We start from the raw sequence: 20,513 nt of genomic DNA, 5'->3' as shown, positions 1-20,513 counted from the left end.
ATGCTGTTGTTAATTTCAGTGATAATGAGTAATATTGTGGTCCAGTAAGAACCTTGCTTATCAAGCCTTTGACATCTTTTCTTGACAGTACACATTGACAGGTCCATCAATTCTAGCAAGATTAGATCCTCTGCAGAATCATAACTTTTCCTTGGTACACAAACTATTGTGCATCAGCAACTTTAGTGACTATAATGACTATTACCAATCAGAATAAAGAATGTTTTCATCACCCAGAGCAAGGACATCTTTTCCTCTTCATTATATAACAGTCTTCTTGAAATGCTTTATGTTTCAAATAAAATTCACAAGTTTAAAACATCAGAGGATTAAAAAAAAAAAACAGTAATATAAAATGACCCTCCAACCCTATTTCTCTTTGCCCAGCTGCTAATACACCCATAAACAGATATTTCTATGTTAGATTCTTGTGTGTCTTTCCAGACAGGTTTTTATGTATATAAAAGCAAATGTGATTATATTATTTTCCTGTTTTACACCAATGATGCCATACTATATATACTCTTGTACATTTGTGTTTTTACTTAAAAAAATGTGTCTTGAATATTTTCCTAGACCAACGTGTACAGTGTATGCTATTATGGTGTGTGAGTATACTATAATATATTTGTGTCAACAATTGATAAATAATTAGCTTCTTTATAAACTTTGCTGCTATAATCTGTGCCACAGTTAATAACTTTGTGTATACACTAGTTTATGTGTATGTGAAAATATGTGTAAGTAACAATCCTAAAAGTGGTTTGGTTGCTCATAAGGTGACTGCCTAAATAATTTTGATATGTACTTCAAAACTGTACTCCTTAAAAATCTGTACCAATTTGTACTTTCATGAACAATAAATGAGTGTTTTAAACATTTTAAAACAAGTTTATTTTAAAAATCTTGCAGTTTTGTCAAGCTTATATTTACAGATGACATCTCTGCTTTAGTACAGAAAGATTCTTCGTGAATTGGCATGTCATTCTTTTGCAGAAACTATGATAATTTTCCTGTATCACTTTAATTCTTAGTATATGTGCCACAGAAGTGAGCACTCTGATGGCTTGTATTTTCCTTTATGTTATTGAGTGAAATCAATGTGTTTCCTTATGTTTAAGAGCCATTTGTGGATTTTTACTTTTCTCATTAAAAACTCTTTCTCCTTTGACTATATGTCTCTTTTTCTCATTCTTTTCTTCCATTGTTTGAAATTCTTTATAACTTAGGGATATGTGACTTATTGGCCTTTTTCGTTGGTGATAATTTCTTTTATGGATTCTGAATTTTGAGTCACAGAAAGATTTTTTTCTCCACTAATATTATAAAGTAACTCTCCATCTTTCTCCTTTTTTTTTTCCCTCCTGGTAGCTTTTATAAAATCATTTCTTTACATTTCAATGTTTTAACTATTTGAAATTGACCCTGATGTGTATCTGTTGAAACTATTTTTATACCAAAACCATTTGTACCTAGTTCTAGGTATATATCATTCTTTTGATTTTTAATAGACCAATACAATTAAATATATCTAAAATGATTCTCTTCCATCACAATCAATGTCACTAGCATCTACACTTTTTTTCTACCCCAGAGTCCCAAAAGGCATCCCAAGAGCAAAGCATCTCTTACTCTTTATACTTATTAAAGCAATGAATCTTTTTTAATATTCCTTCATAAGTATCTCCTTTATCTCTCTTCTTTCCTTGCTGTCATGACCCTGATCTGAGTTACCATTGTTTCTTGCCTAACACCAGCAATAATCTCTTAACCAGTCCCACTATATTTATTTTTGTTCCTTCCTGATTCTTCATATTGAAGCTGGACTTATTCTGTAACATTTCTCTCTTGAATCTGCTCAATATCTTGCCATTGTTTAGAAAAAAAATTAGAATTCTTCACATGGTCTTTAAGGTTCTGAAAGATGTGGTTGCTGTGCACCGTTCTCAACTTGAGCCACTGTCCTCTTCTCTATTGCAGCTGACCCAGTAGTTTTCACATTCCTCAAATGCACCATTCTTCTTCAATCATCTTATGAAATTTGCACATATTTGTTACCTTTGCTTGAAAAATGTACTACTACCATTTATTTCATTGATAATTCTTTCCTATCCTTTGGAGTTTGCATTCAAAATCTATCTCAAGTAAGCTTTTTCATAGTCACCATTTATAGATCCTTTTGGTAGCTCTCTTTGCTCTGTATAATAGTTGAGTTTATAATTCAATAATTAATTGGACAATAAATTTAATGATTGTTTTTCATATTAAAACATAGCCTCAGTGTGGCTATCTGGCTCACTACTTAATCCTCAGTACCTAGTGAGCTGACTGTCCATGCAACAGTTCAAAATACTGAAAAAAAAAAAACATATTCAGTTCAGTTCAGTTCAGTCACTCAGTCGTGTCCGACTCTTTGCAACCCCATGAACTGCAGCACACCAGGCCTCCCTGTCCATCACCATCTCCCGGAGTTTACTCAGACTCATATCCATCGAGTCCGTGATGCCATCCAGCCATCTCATCCTCGGTTGTCCCCTTCTCCTCCTGCCCCCAATCCCTCCCAGCATCAGAGTCTTTTCCAATGAGTCAACTCTTCGCATGAGGTGTCCAAAGTACTGGAGCTTCAGCTTTAGCATCATTCCTTCCAAAGAAATCCCAGGGTTGATCTCCTTCAAAATGGACTGGTTGGATCTCCTTGCAGTCTAAGGGACTCTCAAGAGTCTTCTCCAACACCACAGTTCAAAAGCATCAATTCTTCGGCGCTCAGCCTTCTTCACAGTCCAACTCTCACATCCATACATGACCACAGGAAAAACCATAGCCTAGACTAGACAGACCTTAATCGGCAAAGTAATGTCTCTGCTTTTGAATATGCTATCTAGGTTGGTCATAACTTTTCTTCCAAGGAGTAAGCATCTTTTATTTCATGGCTGCAGTCACCATCTGCAGTGATTTTGAAGCCCCCAAAATAAAGTCTGACACTGTTTCCACTGTTTCCCCATCTATTTCCCATGAAGTGATGGGACCAGATGCCATGATCTTTGTTTTCTGAATGTTGAGCTTTAAGCCAACTGTTTCGCTCTCCTCTTTCAGTGTGAATATCTGGCTCACTACTTAATCCTAAGTACCTAGTGAGCTGACTGTCCATGCAACAGTTCAAAATACTGAAAAAAAAATATATTCAAGAAAAATATAATAATTGTTGGATCATATTAGATGCCTCATCACTGCTTTAGGCATTAATCCAATAGGGTGTGAGATGACAATGCTTTTGATACATTTTTCAAAGTAAAATACTTAAAGTGGCTGTGACATGCCAATCTGAAATGTTATGCAAAAAGCATGTTTGACTTGATTTATAGAAATTATAATTTCTTAATTGAATTAACAAATATTAGTTTACAAAGGTAAAAAAAAATACTCCACAAACAAAAATTAATATAAAATTAATGTTATGCAAGTTTTATGCAAAACATTGTATGCGGTGTTTCAGTTTTGCCCTAGGTTAGGTTTTAAATAGATATGATGTTTCATTACTTTGCTTTGAAAAGTGATTTAGTACTTTATCTATAAAACATATAGTTTGGTAATTGAGCACACATTTTTCAGAAGGAAAATATTGTAGATTCATGTAATTGAAAATTAAAACCAAAGCTATTACTGCTGCATAGTTCCAAAGAGGTTTGTTCACTAGAACAAACCTGGGGATTTTTCTATAAATGGAAAAAAATATTCTAATGTCCTGCATCCAAATCACCAATAGGTGACAAAAATTTCAAGTTAAAGGATGTTTTTACATCCTCTTGAGATTTTTCATACCTTAGTTTGAGTATTTTTTAGAATAATTTAAAAAAGATTATTGGTTGTGAATTTCTTGGTCAAAATTTGACAATTTTAAATTCAATCTAAAATGTGACAAACTAATTCTAAAATTCACATATTATATTAGAGGACTAAGAACAGCTAACTAAGGTAATTGTAAAGAAGAATAAAAATGGGAACTTTATTATGAAACTTTAGTAACTAAAAGTTTGTTACTACTTCTGGAAAAGACCATGGTTAAACCAATAGGCAGAAGGGAGTACAGAGAGTCCCAATCAAAATGGGATATATGTCAGTTGCAAGGCAAGGAAGGAACACTCAGTGTCAAGGAGGAAAGTGATTATATTCACAAGCAGGGGACATGGGGGTGGGGGTGGAGAGATACTAGATTCCTGTTGCACTCTACAGAAAAAGAAGCCCCCAATAGACTCAAGATCTAAATGTACAAAGTAAAATTGCAAGCCCTTAAAAAAAAAGGACCATATATTTAGAACCTTAGGATTTGTAAGGATTTCTTGTGCAAGACAAATGTATAGATTTTATAACAAGAAAATTAATATATTAAACAACTTTTACACACCAAAGATACCATAAAGAAAAGTTAAATGAAAAAACTAACACCGAATTAGAAATTATTACTAACCAAAGACCTGGCAAAGCATTTGAATCTAGAATCTTTAAGAAATGTTTAGAATTACTAAATAAGACTAACTGAATTGAATTGAACTAAGACTAACAATCTAATGGGTAAAATTAAGAAAGAATGTAAACAGACAAAGGCTAACAAACACATAGAAATATCCTCACTTGCAAATAAAGAGTTGCAAAGTAAAAAATGCATAGAAATAAAAGTAATGAGATGTTCTCATAATTGTCATGTTTTCATTGTATTGTATGGTCACACATTTTAAAACATGGCAATTCTAAGTCCTTTTTGAGGATGTAGTACTCCTCATATATTTCTGGTGGTAATGAAAATGGGTACTACTTTATATAGCAAAAATGGGGATGTTTAGTAACATCAAAGATACACACACACACACACACACACACAAACACGCACGCACGCACCCACTCACACACAAACATTCTACAACCCATGATTTCCTCTTCTAGATAGATTCTTCTCTATAGACTAGAGGAATTATAACACATATTTGTAAGAGAATGTATACAATGAAGTTTACTGAAACTTTCTGTATGACAGTAGAACATTGAAATTAACTTTCTTGCCCATAAACAGCAGATTGATTGCAAATTTAAAGTAGACTCATGCCATAGAAAGCTAATTAGTAGTTAAAATTAATTATAAATAGAGCCATATGAATATATGTATATAAATCTTTATATTTTTAAATGTTTATTGAAGTATAGTTGATTTATAATGATTCAAATGGATAGAAAGGTGAGTCAGTTAAAGAGAGAGGGGCTTTCCCTGGTGGTTCTCTGGTTAATAATCTACTTGCCAATGCAGGAGACCTGGGTTCAATCCCTGGGTCGGGAAGATCCCCTGGAGAAGGAAATGGAAACCCATTCCAGTATTCTTGCCTGGGAAATCCCACAGACAGAGGAGCTTGAAGGGCTACCGTCTATGGAGTTTCAGAGTTGAGCATGACTTAGTGACTAAACAACAGAGATAAACGGAGAGAAAGTGGGCTGCCTTGCTTCTTTTATGTTTTGTTATGGTAAGCATAATTTGCCTAAGTCATGGTAAACACTGCAAACATCCAAATCAATACTATAAATTGATAGAAACACATAGGTGTAGTGAATGTGTAAAAACATGGATAGAAGAAGAATCTAAACACCTTAAGTACAGTTGTTATCTCTTGAAAGGGAAGTAGGGAATTAAATCATTAAAGGTGCAAATATTGTTAAAACTATATAATTAGTTTTAAAATGAAAAGATCTGAAATAAATATGTCAAAACATGGGCGCTTTTTAAATCTGACATAAATCTTTACTTTTTAAGTATGTTTAAAACATTTCACAAGTAAAATGGATTTAAATAGAAAGATGTTTTATCTTTAAAAACTGTAAATGTATAGTAAATGATAAATTATAATGTAATTTTTCTCAAGGCAACATTTCTGATAAAGGTACTCAAAATACAATTTAAAAGTTTTTTTTTTAATTAGCATTCTTTTAACAAATTTTGATAGTTAGACTTGACTTATGTTTACTCTCTTCTTTTTATCAAAAATCTGCTTTTGGAAAGGAGCTGATCACATAATTCACTGATTTAAAAAATGTAATTTAAAAAGATTAAATATAATTTGTTATCTCTTCCACAATTATTTGCATCTCACAACAAAAATCACAAATTTTTATTTCCATTAAAGGAATGGCAAGCATAAGTAGAGACCAGTAAGATTTTTCTGTAGTATCATTAGGGTTGTTAAACCATTTCACATTTGAAATGTTCTGCTGTAGCTACAAATTAGCTACAATTAACTTCAGTATTTTACTGTCAAAGCTTTCTCCCTACAATGCAGGGAGAAAAGGGCAGTACCTGAAATACCTTAGCAATGCAACCAAAATGCATGAATCATGTTTAAGAATTCCATCAGGCACATGTTCAGAAAAATATATTGATATTTGATGGTTGCAGTTCACAGACAAATCAGTTTACATTCAAACAAAGTGTCTCACTACTGAACATATTGGCACATGGTTGGGTAGGCTTAGAAGAGATCTGCTTAGAATAGAATCTATAGGATTAAACCCATTTGATTAACAATAGAAATAGCTGTTCTTTCTATGGTGAGTCATCAAATTCGTTTCTTTCCAGTATGTTCTTAAGCTGTTTAGGACCACAATGTCAACTTTAGAACTATATGCGAAAGAGTGTTAATTGCTCAGTCATGTCCGACTCTTTGCGACCCTATGGAATGTAGATCGCCAGGCTCCTCTGTCCATGGGATTTCCCAGGCAAGAATACTGGAGGGGGTAGCCAGGAATGCACTCACAAGCAAATTACATCTTGAATTGTACATTTTTTATGAGAATATATATATATGTATGCGTTGCTCCTCATCCTGTTCCTGACGCCAACTGTCTCACTGTATCTCGCTGCGGGCACTGTTCATTGAACCCACGGTAGACAAGGTGAAAGCTGATAGGCTGCAAGACTCGAGGAGCCATAGGAACTGCAGACACATGTCTCCTCTCAGCGCAACAGCCATAGCATAACCTGCCACAAGACAGCCTCTCTCCTGGCTGACTCAGCAGTGATAGCATTAGGCACACTATACCATCTCCACTCATGGCTGACCCAACGGACACAGCTGTGATGCAGCAGCAATGCCAGTGCTTTTTTTTTTTAGGTGGAGCTCACATACCCCTACAGCACAAAGTAGCCCGTGACCAAGCATGTACCTTGTGATGTGCATGTGCAGTGCTAGAAGTGATCTCAACTGTAACATAGTCATTATTTACAAAACATCAGGCCAGAGAACCTAAAAAGGCCGTCTTGGCTAATTTCCTGTCTCCCCACAGTGTATGTATGTATATACATGTATATATATATATTTTCATTAAGTTCAACTCTTAATTTTCTTATTTTGAATGCATTCTTAATTTTTATTCCTGCCTTTGTGATTAAGTTTATGATTTTCCTTTTTTTCTAAGTTTAAATTTGCATCTTTTTAAATGTAAGAAAAAAAATTGAAGAAAGGAATTCATACTTGATAATATTTTCACTAAATTGCTTTTTTTCTCTCTCACTTTTTCATTTTCTCTCCACTCCTGCCCTTTCGTATTTTGTTTAACCATTTGATGTGACACTAACCTGAAAAATGTTGACATTCACCGCATGAGAATAAGTGTATAATCACACCTAGAAATATTTTATATTGAGACTTTGCGGTTATAAACCTAAAGTAATTTTTCTTCTTGTGTAATTTAGTATATACAATATATTCCCAAATATTACTGAGAATATGAACTTAATATTTTTTATTTTTTCTGCTCTTTGTTAAGGTAAATCTAGTTTACAGAGGCATATTTGCTCAAATTCCTTGGAATAATCTCTTGCTTTCTAACTACAGAATGCTGTCCTTAATCAAGTGATTTTTCCTGCGGCCGGCTCCTCATTTAGAAAGTTCTCAGTTGTCTAATATTGATGATTCAGATTTCTTCTGTCAGAAAGTATGTGGTCTCTGATCAAAATGCTTTCAGTCCAAACGAGAAAGAGATTTTCTCCAGCTTTCTCTCTGCTTCTGTGTCTCACACTGGTCCTCTTTCTCTCTCTCTGCCTCCCTCTCTGTAGTTTGGTGTTAATTTTGATTCTAGTTAGCCAGGAGAAGTAGAAGGCAGATCACTTGAAAGGCAGTCTCTCAGTAGAAATATTCACAGCTTAGTCAAGCACTTTCTTTTTAGTTACTCTGTGTGAAGACACTTTCCTGCCTATACTTTGCTGAAACAGCTGGTAGAGGCCTTCTTCAGAGCAGAACTAAAAGTATTTTCCATCAGTAAGAAAGACAGTCCTGTGGGCACTAGGTCAATTAGAGGGCTATTATATGGACAGGGAATTTTGCCATTGTGGAAAACTTTACATCTTTTCTAGGCTTTACCTCTAGCAGAAATCTGAAATCAATGAAGGCATTGCATTCCTGCCCTAAATCTTTTTTCATATTAGCAGCTTCTTGTAGCAGTGGTCCCACTTTTACTTAAAGAAGTATTGATATTCAGGCAGGATGACCTAGGATATCTTTATCAGTAAGATAAAAAATCACTGCAGATAGTGATTGCAGCCATGAAATTAAAAGACGCTTACTCCTTGGAAGAAAAGTTATGACCAACCTAGATAGTATATTCAAAAGCAGAGACATTACTTTGCCAACTAAGGCCGTCTAGTCAAGGCTATGGTTTTTCCAGTAGTCATGTATGGATGTGAGAGTTGGACTGTGAAGAAAGCTGAGCTCCAAAGAATTAATGCTTTTGAACTGTGGTGTTGGAAAAGACTCTTGAGAGTCCCTTGGACTGCAAGGAGATCCAACCAGTCCATTCTGAAGGAGATGAGCCCTGGGATTTCTTTGGAAGGAATGATGCTAAAGCTGAAACTCCAGTACTTTGGCCACCTCATGCGAAGAGTTGACTCATTGGAAAAGACCCTGATGCTGCGAGGGATTGGGGGCAGGAGAAGAAGGAGACAACAGAGGATGAGATGGCTGGATGGCATCACTGACTCGATGGATGTGAATCTGAGTGAACTCCGGGAGTTGGTGATGGACAGGGAGGCCTGGCGTGCTGCGATTCATGGGGTCGCACAGAGTCGGACATGACTGAGCGACTGAACTGAACTGAACTGAAAATATTTAAATACTTTCACGTTGATCGCTCCACCACTTACCTTCACACAAACCATCAAATAAAAGGGTGAGGCACAGTAACAGTCTTCTAGAGGAAAATGTTTTGATTGGCATCTGAGTTTTCAAATTCTTAAACATGTTATTAATGCCTCAGTTGACCCCACAGGAAGCTCTGGAAATCAAACGATTCATCATGTTTCTTACTGGAACAAGATGGCCAGGCATATATGTAACTCACTGTCAGTCACTAGAGTGTGCTGACTCAGGAAGGGCATGATCTTGAAGTCTGCTTTCTGCCGCTGAGGCAGTATCCAAGCTAGCTTGTAGCTCAAGGGTTTCTGCTAGGGAGACTCCCATTCACAGTGGCAAGAAGTCCTTCTCTGAAGGGAGATATGGATAGCACATTCCATGTCCATCACAGATCAATACTATCATTTATTACATGACTGAGTAAAGATTAATGGGCTTTAGAATGGTCCTGTTTTTAAAAGATAATCTCAAATCAAAATTTTAGTATGTGCATGATATGTTTAACTTGGGCTTCCAAAGAAATTTAGGCCTAAAGTTATGTGGGATTAATATTTTCCTCTCATCTAATAATTGTAGTTGTTTTTCCATTTCTCAAATGATTTCCTTTTCTGCCTATTTCTTTTTCATTTTCTCTACTCTCCTTGTAAAATACCCCTCCCCTAAATAAATAACAAATAATAAAATCTAGAAAAAGCAATAATATTAGGGTAAGGTTAATGTAGAATATAATAAAAGTGTGACCTTTTGGAGTCACAGATTTTGGAAACAATTTGGAGATTCCTTGATTACCATCTGAGTCTTTGCTACCCATGCACCATACCCTGTCAGGCTCCTCTACGCATGGAATTCTCCAGGCAAGAATACTGGAGTGGATTGCCATGCCTTCCTCTGGGGATCTTCCCAACCCAGGGATCAAACCCGCATCCCCTGCATTGGCAGGCCAGTTCTATACACTAGCACTACCTGGGAAGTTCAGTTTCATAGTTGGAATTAAGCATTGTTGCTCAGTTTTCTCTGCTTGCTCTGCTTGCTATCATTTTTCTCAGGCATCCCTGTAGACTAGAAGCAAATACCTAGGAAGATCTTAGGCATTACCATCTCTATGAGCCTCTCATCAATTAGAATACAGACCCTGAAGTAAAGTTTATTTTCTATACTTTATTGGATGTTGCAGCTCCAGGAGAGCAAGAGGGAAGAAAAAGGACCATGAGCTCAGAGAAGGGAGTATGGATTAAAGGTGACAACTGAGGCTACTTAACGAAAAGAAAACTGATTTCTGTCGCTTTGAATATTGCCTGAGAAGCTGACTGAGGAGAGGAAGGACAAGAAATTTATCTTCTTCCTTCTGGTCCCCTGTTGCTTGCTGTTCACCATTTGTCCCAGGTCACTAGTCTCCATATTTGCAAGATACTGCTTTATGTAGCCCCAGCTGGATGTCACTGAAAAAGCCAAGCCCCTTTCACCAGGATGGTTCATTCAAATTTGGAAATTTTAAGTAGAACCAGACTCCGCACAGCACCAGTGGCATTGTAATGTAAGCTGTGTGCAGTGCTTGCCTTCATCTCTGGCGAGGCTGAGGCAGCCATAGTTGTCAGTAGGCAGGGCTAAAAGCCTAAGTTGGGGCTGCGTGCACGGGCAAGCCATTCTGACCTAGGTTGAGCCTGTTTGAGGGGTTGCTGCTGGTGATCCAGAGGAGCAGCTCACTCAGCTAAACAAACCTGAGAATTCGCACAAATTGGGTTCACTGTTAACTACTTGATAATATTCCAAATGGTATCATATTCACATAAATGAAAACAAGGGTCTTATGAATCCTGGGTTATTGACTCCTTATAAAAATTCAGGGGAGGACATCAGCTTAGAAATCATGGAGGCAAGTTTCATCGTATTATTGTGAGAAGAACTATAAAGTGACTTACTCAAAGTTACAGAGAACTCTTGAGATCACAGAGCAGAACTCAGTTCTATGGATTCATAAGTAAATAGTTTTTATTCACTATACTGTACTGCATCTCATTACATATACTCAAATCTTTAGAAAGATATACTTAGCACAGAATATTTGTCAAATGATACCCATCTGACCAGCTTTATGAAAAATATATATTCAAGGAAATAGGCATAGGAAAAGGTAAATTATTAACATTGTGGAAACATGTTCTGATAGCACAAAGTGAAATACTTCTAGTTACTTTAGAATAATGTTAACTTTCTGACAATGACCTCAAATTGTCCAGTTCATGGAGTTGTTAATTTGGTGTTGATGTGCTTTCCCTTTCCCAGTTTGAAACCAGTCTGTTGTTCCATGTCCAGTTCTGTCGCTTCCTGACCTGCATACAGATTTCTCAGGAGGCAGGTCAGGTGGTCTGGTATTCCCATCTCTTTCAGAATTTTCCACAGTTTGTTGTGATCCACACAGGCAAAGGCTTTGGCATAGTCAATAAAGCAGAAGTAGATGTTTTTCTGGAACTCTCTTGCTTTTTTGATGATCCAACGGATGTTGGCAATTTGATCTCTGGTTCCTCTGCCTTTTCTAAATCCAGCTTGAACATCTGGAAGTTCACAGTTCACGTACTGTTGAAACCTGGCTTGGAGAATTTTGAGCATTACTTTGCTAGTGTGTGAGATGAGTGCAATTGTGTGGTAGTTTGAATATTCTCTGGCATTGCCTTTCTTTGGGATTGGAATGAAAACTGACCTTTTCCAGTCCTGTGGCCACTGCTGAGTTTATCAGATTTGCTGCCATATTGAGTATAGCACGTTCACAGCATCATCTTTTAGGATTTGAAATAACTAGGATTCCATCACCTCCACTAACTTTGTTTGCAGTGATGCTTCTATGACCCACTTGACTTCACAGGATGTCTGGCTCTAGGTGAGTGATCACACCATTGTGGTCATCTGGGTCATGAAGATCTTTTTGGTATAGTTCTTCTGCATATTCTTGCCACCTCTTCTTAATATCTTCTGCTTCTGTTAGGTCCATACAATTTCTTTCCTTTAGTGTGCCCATCTTTGCATGAAATGTTCCCTTGGTATCTCTAGTTTTCTTGAAGAGATCTCTAGTCTTTCCCATTCTACTGTTTTCTTCCATTTCTTTGCACTGATCCCTGAAGAAGGTTTTCTTATCTCTCCTTACTATTCTTTGGATCTCTGCATTCAAATGGGTCTATCTGTCCTTTTCTCCTTTGCCTTTAGCTTCTCTCCTTTTCTAAGCTATTTGTAAAGCCTCCTCAAACAACCATTTTGCCTTTTTTCATTTCTTTTTCTTGAGAATGGTCTTGATCACTGCCTCCTGTACAATGTCACCAACCTCCATCCATAGTTCTTCAGGCACTCTGTCTATCAAATCTAAACCTTTGAATCAATTTGTCACTTCTACTGTATAGTTGTAATATTTGATTTTAGATCCTATCTGGATGGTCTAGTGGTTTTCCCTACTTTCTTCAATTTAAGTCCGGATTTTGCAATAAGGAGCTCTTGATGGAAGTGAAAGAGGAAAGTGAAAAAGTTCGGCTTAAAATTCAGCATTCAGAAAACTAAGATCATGGCATCTGGTGCCATCACTTCATGGAAAATAGATGAGGAAACAATGAGAGACTGCTTTTTTGGGCTCCAAAATCACTGCAGATTGTGACTGCAGCCATAACATTAAAAGATGCTTGCTTCTTGGAAGAGAAGCTATGACCAACCTAGACAGCATATTAAAAAGCAGAGATATTACTTTGTCAAGAAAGGTCTGTCTAGTCATAGCTATGGTTTTTCCAGTAGTCATATATGGGTGTGAGAGTTGGAAGAAAGAAAGCTGAGTGCCGAAGAATTGAAGCTTTTTAACTGTGGTGTTGGAGAAGACTCTTGGGAGTCCCTTGGACTGCAAGAGATCCTACCAGTCCATCCTAAAAGAGATCAGTCCTGAGTATTCATTGGAAGGTGAGTATTTAAGAAGCTGAAACTCCAATACTTTGGCCACCTGATGTAAAGAACTGACTCATTGGAAAAGACCCTGATGCTGGAAAAGATTGAAGGCAGGAGAAGAAATGTATGACAGAGCATGAGATGGTTGGATGGCATCACCAACTGCATGGGCATGTATTTGAGCAAGCTCTGGGAGTTGGTGACGGACAGGGAAACCTGCCATGCTGCAGTCCATAGGGTCACAGAGTCGAACACGACTGAGTGACTGAACTGACAACTAGACTTTTCCCTAAAGAGACCCAGTGAAAGTATGTGCAAAGCATTGTACATGTGTCCATTTTCAGTAACCTCAAAGTCTGCTAAAGGTTAAAAGGGTAAATAAGAAGAGGAGGAGGAGCAAGAGGAAAAAAAGAGAAAGCCTTTATTTTACTGCCTTCTTTTATCTAGGAAGTAATAGAAGCCCAGAGAAGTGACATTGTCAACATCATAAGATGAGTGAGGGGTAGAACTTGAACTAAATTACTGGTTCTATGACTCTAAGACCAGGGTGATTCCCACTAATGGAGACCTTCCTTAGAGCACTTTGGGCTGTTAACTCCCCCACCACCACCCAGCATATCTAAGAGTAGGAGACTCGGGTTCCATTCCTTGGTCCGGAAGGTCCCCTGGAGAAGGAAATGGCAACCCACTCCAGTATTCTTGCCCAGAAAATCCCATGGACAAGAGGAGTCTGGTGGGCTAGAGTTCATGGGGTTGCAAAGAGTCTTACACAAATGAAGCAACTCAGCACACACGTAAGAGTTAGAAGAACTAAGAAAAGAGATGGCATTTTTGTTATTTTTCTTTAAGACAGCTTACAGGTTAAATGCCTATAATTTTATAAGAGAAAAGTGAAAACCTAGGAGCCTTTCTCAAGCCATTAATGACAACTCTGAACCAGACTCTATGATTCTAACTTCCTTCTGCCCATGTTACCATGTATTATTATTGTATCTAAAAGGAAGAATAAGAAATTACTGGAAAGCATTTATATGTCAGTTGTATATTCACAAAATCAACATTTATGAACTCATTTTAGTTGTAAATCACACTTTGTGAGACAAGACAAAGTAAGAAGAGTAACTTTTATATATTTGAAACTGATATTTTATTTTTAATTTTTTTAATTAATATTTTATTGAAGGATAATTGCTTTACAGAATTTTGTTTTCTGTCAAACCTCAATGTAAATCAGCCATAGGTACACATAATGTCCCCTCCCTCTTGAACCTCTTTCCTATCTCCCTCCCCATTCCACCCCTCTAGGGTGATACAGAGCTCCTGTTTGAGTTCCCAAGACATATAGCAAATTCCCGTTGGCTATCTATTTTGCATATGGTAATGTAAGTCTCCATATTTTGCTCTCCATACATGTCATCCTCTCCTCCCCTTTCCCCATGTCCATAGGTCTGTTTTCTGTGTCTGTTTCTCCATTGCTGCCCTGCAAATAAATTCTTTGTTACCATCTTTTGAGAAATATCAATAACCTCAGATATGCAGATGACACCACCCTTATGGCAGAAAGTGAAGAGGAGCTAAAAAGCCTCTTGATGAAAGTGAAAGAGGAGAGCGAAAAAGTTGGCTTAAAGCTCAACATTCAGAAAACGAAGATCATGGCATCCGGTCCCATCACTTCATGGGAAATAGATGAGGAAATAGTGGAAACAGTGTCAGACTTTATTTTGGGGGGCTCCAAAATCACTGCAGATGGTGACTGCAGCCATGAAATTAAAAGACGCTTACTCCTTGGAAGGAAACTTATGACCAACCTAGATAGTATATTCAAAAGCAGAGACATTACTTTGCCAACAAAGGTCCGTCTAGTCAAGGCTATGATTTTCCCAGTGGTGATGTATGGATGTGAGAGTTGGACTGTGAAGAAAGCTGAGTGCCAAAGAATTGATGCTTTTGAACTATGGTGTTGGAGAAGACTTTTGAGAGTCCCTTGGACTGCAAGGAGATCCAACCAGTCCATTCTAAAGGGGATCAGTCCTGGGTGTTCTTTGGAAGGACTGTTGCTGAAGCTGAAACTCCAGCAATTTGGCCACCTCATGAGAAGAGTTGACTCATTGGAAAAGACTCTGACGCTGGGAGGGATTGGGGGCAGGAGGAGGAGGGGACGACAGAGGATGAGATGGCTGGATGGCATCACCGACTCATTGGACATGAGTTTGGGTGAACTCCGGGAGATGGTGATGGACAGGGAGGCCTGGTGTGCTGCGATTCATGGAGTTGCAAAGTATCGGACATGACTGAGCGACTGAACCATCTTTCTAGATTCTGTACATACGTGGTCATATATGATATTTCTCCTTCTCTTTCTGACTTGCTTCACTCTGTATATCTGGCTCTAGTTTCATCCACCTCATTAGAACTGAATCAAATGTGTTCCTTTTTCATGACTGAGTAATATCCCATCGTGCATATGTACCACAACTTCTTTATCCATTCATCTGTCAATGGACATCTAGGTTGCTTCCAGGTCCTAGCTATTATAAATAGTGCTGCAATAAACAATGGGATACATGTGTCTTTTTTCAGTTTTTGTTTCCTCAGGGTATATGCCTAGGGGTGGGATTGCTGGGGCATATGGTGGTTTTATTCCTAGTCTTTCAAGGAATCTCCATACCATCTTCCATGGTGGCTGTATCAGTTTACATTCCCACCAACAGTGCAAGAGGGCTCCCTATTCTCCACACCATCTCCAGCATTTATTCTGTGTAGACGTTTTGATGATGGCTATTCTCACCTGTGTGAGGTGATATTTCATTTTAGTTTTGATTTGATTTTCTCTAATAGTGAGTGATATTGAATACCTTTTCATGTGTTTGTTAGCCATCTGTATGTCTTCGTTGGAGAAATGTCTGTTTAGATCTTTATCTCAGTTTTTGATTGGGTTGCTTATTTTTCTGGTATTGAGTTATATGAACTGCTTGTATATTTTGGAAATCAACCCTTTGTCAGTTGTTTCATTTGCTATTATTTTCTCACATTCTCAGGGTTGTCTTTTCACCTTGCTTATAGTTTCCTTCGCTGTGAAAAAGCTTTTAAGTTTAATTAGGTCCCACTTGCTTACTGTCAGGAAGCATTTAACAGGAGGATTCCTGTGTGCTATTTTGGATCTGTCATGAATCCTCTGTTCCTTATTAATTCCTGATTATTCCAGAATTAAGAGCAGTGGCAAACCACTCCCGGGGCTGAGGAATGCATGCATTTCCTTCATTAATTTTTCCATACGGTGGTAAGTAACTATTTACGACCCTCTTCCTTTTCATGAACCATACGGTAAACGTGATTATTTACAGCCCTTTGCCTTATGTTTCCTTGATAATTTGTAAGTCTGGACTTTTGACCTTTATCTTTGCTGAACAAAACTACCTTTTAAGACAGTATATATACCCACACTATGTTGATAAAATACCCTTATTCCATCAGAGCTTGGGTCCCCGTGTCTCTCTCTCCCTCTCTCTCTCTCCCCCCAGCTAATTCTCTGGAGCATAGAAACCCGTTGTGCTCACTCTCCTGCCTGGGCTTCTAAGACCCTCTTGAGAAGGCGCATTGTGCCTTCACCCCCTCGAGAGGGCACCCAGTGCCTTCTTGAGCGATGCAAGTCCTGTGTCAAGGCTTTACTGGTGTAAACCAAGGAATATCAGCCTCTTTCTCTCTCTCTTTCACTATCTTATTGTTGACTCTGGACCACCAGGTTCCGGTCCATTAAACGACCTCAACAGCTTACTTTTGTTTTTATTTCCATAACTCTAGGAGGTAGGTCATAGAGGATCTTGCTTTGTTTTATCTCATCGAGTGTTCTGCCTATATTTTCTTCTAAGAGTTTTATAGTTTCTGGTCTTACATTTAGGACTTTAATCCATTTTGAGTTTACCTTTGTGTATGGTGTTTGGAAGTGTTCTAATTTCATCCTTTTACATGTAGCTGTCCAGTTTCCCCACCACTTATTGAAGAGGCTATCTTTGTCCCATTGTATATTCTTGCCTCCTTTGTCAAAAATAAAGGTACCCATAGGTACATGGGTTTATTTCTGGGCTTTTTATCTTGTTCCATTGGTGTATATTTCTGTTTTTGTGCCAGTACCATATAGTCTTGATTACTGTAGCTTTGCAGTATAACCTGAAACCAGGAAGATTGATTGCTTCAGCTCCATTCTTCTTTCTCAAGACTGCTTTGAATATTCAGGATCTTTTGTGTTTCCATATGAATTGTGAAATTTTTTGTTCCAGTTCTGTGGAAATGTCATTGGTAATTTGATAAGGAATACATTGAATATGTAGCTTGCATTTGGTAGTACAGTTATTTTCATGATATTGATTCTTCCTACCCAGGAAGATGGAATATCTCTCCATCTGTTTATGTCATCTTTGATTTCTTTCATCGGTGTCTTATAATTTTCTTTATACAGTTCTTTTGTCTCTTTAGATAGGTTTATTCCTATATATTTAATTCTTTTTGTGCAATAGTGAATGGGATTGATGCCTTAATTTCTCTTTCTGATTTTTCATTGTTAGTGTATAGAAATGCAAGTAATTTTTGTGTATTTATTTTGTATCCTGCAACTTTGCTAAATTCACTGATTAGCTCTAGTAATTTTCTGATAGTAACTTTAGGGTTTTCCATGTAAAGTATCATGTCATCTGCAAACAGTGAGAGCTTTAATTCTTATTTTTCCATCTGAATTCCTTTCATTTCTTTTTCTTCTCTGGTTGCTATAGCTAGGGCTTCCAAAACTATATTGAATAATAGTGGTGAGAGTGGACACCCTTGTCTTGTTCTTGATCTTAGGGGGAATGCTTTCAGTTTTTCACCATTGAGAATGTTTGCTGTGGGCTTATAATATATGGCCTTTAATATGTTGAGGTAGGTTCCTTCTATGCCCATTTGTTGAAAAGTTTTCATTGTAAATGGGTGCTGAATTTTGTCAAAGGCTTTTTCTGCATCTATTGAGATTATATATGGCTTTTATCTCTCAGTTTGTTAATATTGTATATCACATTGATTGATTTATGTATATTGAAGAACCCTTGCATCCCTGGAATAAACTCAACTTGATCATGGTTTATGAGCTTTTTGATGTGTTGCTGAATTCTGTTTGCTAAAATTTTGGTTGAAGATTTTTGCATCTATGTTCATCAGTGATATTGGCCTGTAGTTTTATTTTTTGTGTGTTGTCTTTTTCTGATTTTAATATCAGGGTGATGGTGGCTTTGTAAAATGTGTTTCCAAGTGTTCCTTCCTCTGCAATTTTTTGAAAGAGTTTTAGAAGGATAGGCATTAGCTCTTCTCTAAATGTTTGAAGAATTCTCCTGTGAAGCTATCTGGTCATGGTTTTTGTTTGTTGGGAGATTTTTTTTAATCACAGCTTCAATTTCAGTGCTTGTAATTGGGTTGTTTATAATATCTATTTCTTCCTGGTTCAGTCTTGGAAGATTGAACCTTTCTAAGAACCTGTCCATTTCTTCCAGGTTATCAATTTTATTACCATATAGTTATTCATAATAGTCTCTTATAGTTCTTTGCATTTCTGCATTGTCTGTTGTAACCACTCCTTTTTCATTTCTAATTTTGTTAATTTGATTCTTCTTTCTTTTTTCTTGATGAGTTGCCTAAAGGTTTGTCAATTTTGTTAATCTTCTCAAAGAACCAGTTTTTAGTTTCATTAATTTTAAATTATTTTTAATTTTAATAATTAATTATTAATACTTATTTTATTAATTGTTTCTTTCATTTCTCTTTTTGTTTATATCCTCTCTGATCTTTATGATTTCTTTCTCTTGCTAATTTTGGGATTTTTTTAGTTCTTCTTTCTCTAGGTGTTTTTGATGTAAAGTTAGGTTGTCTATTTGATGTTTTTCTTGTTTCTTCAGGTAGGATTGTACTGCTATAAAATTCCCTCTTAGGACTGCTTTTGCTACATCCCAGAATTTTGAGTTGTGTTTTCATTGTCATTTGTTTCTAGGAATTTTTTTATTTCCCTTTGGACTTCTTCAGTAACCTGTTCATTATTTAGAAACGTATTGTTTAATCTCCATGTGTTTGTATTTTTGCATTTTTTTCTTGTAATTGATGCCTAGTCTCACAGTGTTGTGGTCAGAAAAGATGGGTGATATGATTTCAGTTTTCTTAAATTTACTGAGGTTTCATTTGTGACCCAAGATGTGGTCTATCACAGAGAATTTTTCATGTGCATTTTGACAAATGTGTATTTTTCTGCATTTGGATGGAATGTCCTGAAGATATCAATGAGATCCATTTCATCTAATGTATCATTTAAGACTTGTATTTCCTTATTAATTTTCTGTTTTAATGATCTGTCCATTGGTGTAAGTGGGGTACTAATATCTCCTACTATTTGTTACTGTCACTTTCTCCTTTTATGTCTGTTAGTGTTTGGCTTATGTATTGAGGTGTTCCTATGTTGGATGAATAGATATTTACAATTGTTATGTCTTTCTCTTGGATTGACCCTCTGATGATTATATAGTGTCCTTTCTTATCTCTTACAATAGTCTTTATTTTAAGGTCTGTTTTGTCTGATATGATTGCTATTCCAGCTTTCTTTTGATTTCTATTTGAATGGAATATATATTTTCCATCCTCTCACTTTCAGTCTATATGTGTCTTTAGGTAGACTACCAGAGAACTCCTGTCTCTAGGGAGTATCAAATAGTGACAACTCCCACAAAGGGAACACTTGAACACAAGACCCAGCATCACCCAACTACTAGTAGAATCCTCTCTGGGACACCTCATCCAAACCACAAACAGCACAAAAATGTAAACCTAATTATCAGCAGACAGGATTATCGCCTCACTCAGCCCTGTCCATCAAAGGAAAAAAAAAAGCTCAGTACAAATCTTACCCTATATGCAGCTTACACAAACAACCACTGGGCCAAGGAGGGCAGAAATCCAAAAGAAGAAATAATTCAACCATGAAGCCTGGAAAAGGAGACCTCAAATACAATAAGTTTAAAAATAAATAATGAAAGGCAGAGATATACTATGCAAATGTATGAAGAAACTAGAAACACAGAAGTCCAAATAAATGAAGAGGAAATAGACAAACTACCTGAAGAGAATTCAGAATAATGATAGTAAAGTGGATCGAAAACCTTGAAAACAGAATGGAGAAAATCCAAGAGTCAATTAACAAAGACCTGGAAAAATAAAAGAACAAACATACAGACAAACAACACAGCTACTGAAGTTAAAAATATTCTAGATGGACACAGTAGCAGAATATCTGAAGCAGATCAGTGAGCTGGAAAAGAAAATGGTGGAAATAATTGCTGACGAGCAAAATAAGGTAAAAAGAATTTAAAAAACAGGATGGTTTCGGAGACCACTTCAGTTCAGTTCAGTCACTCAGTCGTGTTCAAC

This window comes from Budorcas taxicolor, chromosome 7, assembly GCF_023091745.1.
Source record: "Budorcas taxicolor isolate Tak-1 chromosome 7, Takin1.1, whole genome shotgun sequence".
Classification (NCBI taxonomy): Eukaryota; Metazoa; Chordata; class Mammalia; order Artiodactyla; family Bovidae; genus Budorcas; species Budorcas taxicolor.
Note: the sequence above shows the minus strand (reverse complement) of the source record.